This window comes from Carassius carassius, chromosome 45 (assembly GCF_963082965.1).
Source record: "Carassius carassius chromosome 45, fCarCar2.1, whole genome shotgun sequence".
In the NCBI taxonomy this organism is placed as follows: Eukaryota; Metazoa; Chordata; class Actinopteri; order Cypriniformes; family Cyprinidae; genus Carassius; species Carassius carassius.
The window spans coordinates 1,163,901-1,166,400 of record NC_081799.1 but is presented as its reverse complement, the minus strand read 5'-3'; the positions used below and the strand labels follow the sequence as shown (position 1 = coordinate 1,166,400).

Sequence of the window (2,500 nt, the reverse complement as noted above, 5' to 3'; positions counted from 1 at the left end):
GCTTTTTGGAAATGTTTCACTAATTATATAATAATCTTGCAAAAAAAAAAAAAAAAAAAAAAAAAAAAAAAAGAGTCAATGCCCGATCTCCGAATCTTAGCATGTTTGGTACTGGTTACTACTTGGATGGTAGACTGCCTGGGAATAATTCCAGGTGCTGTAAGCTTTTGGGGTTTCTTCCCTACTTATATAATGTACTGGAGATGAGAGTGGCTGATCTTTAAATAGCCCTCTCTTTGCAGCAGTTTTCGCTTACGGCCATACCAACCTGGCTATGCCCGATCTCGTCTGATCTCGGAAGCTAAGCAGGTTTGGGCCTGGTTAGTACTTGGATGGGAGACCGCCTGGGAATACCAGGTGCAGTAAGCTTTTTGGAAATGTTTCACTAATTATATAATAATCTTGCAAAAAAAAAAAAAGAGTCAATGCCCGATCTCCGAATCTTAGCATGTTTGGTACTGGTTACTACTTGGATGGTAGACTGCCTGGGAATAATTCCAGGTGCTGTAAGCTTTTGGGTTTTCTTCCCTACTTATATAATGTACTGGAGATTAGAGTGGCTGATCTTTAAATAGCCCTCTCTTTGCAGCAGTTTTCGCTTACGGCCATACCAACCTGGCTATGCCCGATCTCGTCTGATCTCGGAAGCTAAGCAGGTTTGGACCTGGTTAGTACTTGGATGGGAGACCGCCTGGGAATACCAGGTGCTGTAAGCTTTTTGGAAATGTTTCACTAATTATATAATAATCTTGCAAAAAAAAAAAAAAAAAAAGAGTCAATGCCCGATCTCCGAATCTTAGCATGTTTGGTACTGGTTACTACTTGGATGGTAGACTGCCTGGGAATAATTCCAGGTGCTGTAAGCTTTTGGGGTTTCTTCCCTACTTATATAATGTACTGGAGATGAGAGTGGCTGATCTTTAAATAGCCCTATCTTTGCAGCAGTTTTTGCTTACGGCCATACCAACCTGGCTATGCCCGATCTCGTCTGATCTCGGAAGCTAAGCAGGTTTGGGCCTGGTTAGTACTTGGATGGGAGACCGCCTGGGAATACCAGGTGCAGTAAGCTTTTTGGAAATGTTTCACTAATTATATAATAATCTTGCAAAAAAAAAAAAAGAGTCAATGCCCGATCTCCGAATCTTAGCATGTTTGGTACTGGTTACTACTTGGATGGTAGACTGCCTGGGAATAATTCCAGGTGCTGTAAGCTTTTGGGGTTTCTTCCCTACTTATATAATGTACTGGAGATGAGAGTGGCTGATCTTTAAATAGCCCTATCTTTGCAGCAGTTTTTGCTTACGGCCATACCAACCTGGCTATGCCTGATCTCGTCTGATCTCGGAAGCTAAGCAGGTTTGGCCCTGGTTAGTACTTGGATGGGAGACCGCCTGGGAATACCAGGTGCTGTAAGCTTTTTGGAAATGTTTCACTAATTATATAATAATCTTGCAAAAAAAAAAAAAAAAAAAAGAGTCAATGCCCGATCTCCGAATCTTAGCATGTTTGGTACTGGTTACTACTTGGATGGTAGACTGCCTGGGAATAATTCCAGGTGCTGTAAGCTTTTGGGGTTTCTTCCCTACTTATATAATGTACTGGAGATGAGAGTGGCTGATCTTTAAATAGCCCTCTCTTTGCAGCAGTTTTCGCTTACGGCCATACCAACCTGGCTATGCCCGATCTCGTCTGATCTCGGAAGCTAAGCAGGTTTGGGCCTGGTTAGTACTTGGATGGGAGACCGCCTGGGAATACCAGGTGCTGTAAGCTTTTTGGAAATGTTTCACTAATTATATAATAATCTTGCAAAAAAAAAAGAGTCAATGCCCGATCTCCGAATCTTAGCATGTTTGGTACTGGTTACTACTTGGATGGTAGACTGCCTGGGAATAATTCCAGGTGCTGTAAGCTTTTGGGGTTTCTTCCCTACTTATATAATGTACTGGAGATGAGAGTGGCTGATCTTTAAATAGCCCTCTCTTTGCAGCAGTTTTTGCTTACGGCCATACCAACCTGGCTATGCCCGATCTCGTCTGATCTCGGAAGCTAAGCAGGTTTGGGCCTGGTTAGTACTTGGATGGGAGACCGCCTGGGAATACCAGGTGCAGTAAGCTTTTTGGAAATGTTTCACTAATTATATAATAATCTTGCAAAAAAAAAAAAAGAGTCAATGCCCGATCTCCGAATCTTAGCATGTTTGGTACTGGTTACTACTTGGATGGTAGACTGCCTGGGAATAATTCCAGGTGCTGTAAGCTTTTGGGTTTTCTTCCCTACTTATATAATGTACTGGAGATTAGAGTGGCTGATCTTTAAATAGCCCTCTCTTTGCAGCAGTTTTCGCTTACGGCCATACCAACCTGGCTATGCCCGATCTCGTCTGATCTCGGAAGCTAAGCAGGTTTGGACCTGGTTAGTACTTGGATGGGAGACCGCCTGGGAATACCAGGTGCTGTAAGCTTTTTGGAAATGTTTCACTAATTATATAATAATCTTGCAA

At 42.5% G+C, this 2,500-nt stretch overlaps 8 non-coding genes across 8 annotated transcripts in view; all 8 read left to right on the top strand.

The window, feature by feature from the left end:
• Positions 1-3, top strand: part of LOC132128098 (5S ribosomal RNA) — a 119-nt gene extending 116 nt beyond the window's left edge. The window contains exon 1 of the ribosomal RNA XR_009427812.1: positions 1-3. This exon is cut by the window's left edge and continues 116 nt beyond it. This is a non-coding gene — a ribosomal RNA (5S ribosomal RNA).
• A 247-nt stretch (positions 4-250) lies between these two features.
• LOC132127997 (5S ribosomal RNA) lies at positions 251-369 on the top strand. Its single transcript, XR_009427717.1, has one exon. It is a non-coding gene; the product is annotated as a 5S ribosomal RNA (ribosomal RNA).
• Positions 370-597: 228 nt separating this feature from the next.
• On the top strand, positions 598-716 carry LOC132128792 (5S ribosomal RNA). Its single transcript, XR_009428360.1, has one exon. It is a non-coding gene; the product is annotated as a 5S ribosomal RNA (ribosomal RNA).
• A 234-nt stretch (positions 717-950) lies between these two features.
• Positions 951-1,069, top strand: LOC132127996 (5S ribosomal RNA). The gene has a single exon (XR_009427716.1). It is a non-coding gene; the product is annotated as a 5S ribosomal RNA (ribosomal RNA).
• A 228-nt stretch (positions 1,070-1,297) lies between these two features.
• LOC132128117 (5S ribosomal RNA) lies at positions 1,298-1,416 on the top strand. The gene has a single exon (XR_009427830.1). It is a non-coding gene; the product is annotated as a 5S ribosomal RNA (ribosomal RNA).
• Positions 1,417-1,651: 235 nt separating this feature from the next.
• LOC132128468 (5S ribosomal RNA) lies at positions 1,652-1,770 on the top strand. Its single transcript, XR_009428055.1, has one exon. It is a non-coding gene; the product is annotated as a 5S ribosomal RNA (ribosomal RNA).
• A 225-nt stretch (positions 1,771-1,995) lies between these two features.
• LOC132127995 (5S ribosomal RNA) lies at positions 1,996-2,114 on the top strand. The gene has a single exon (XR_009427715.1). It is a non-coding gene; the product is annotated as a 5S ribosomal RNA (ribosomal RNA).
• A 228-nt stretch (positions 2,115-2,342) lies between these two features.
• LOC132128790 (5S ribosomal RNA) lies at positions 2,343-2,461 on the top strand. The gene has a single exon (XR_009428358.1). It is a non-coding gene; the product is annotated as a 5S ribosomal RNA (ribosomal RNA).
• Positions 2,462-2,500: the final 39 nt, after the last annotated feature.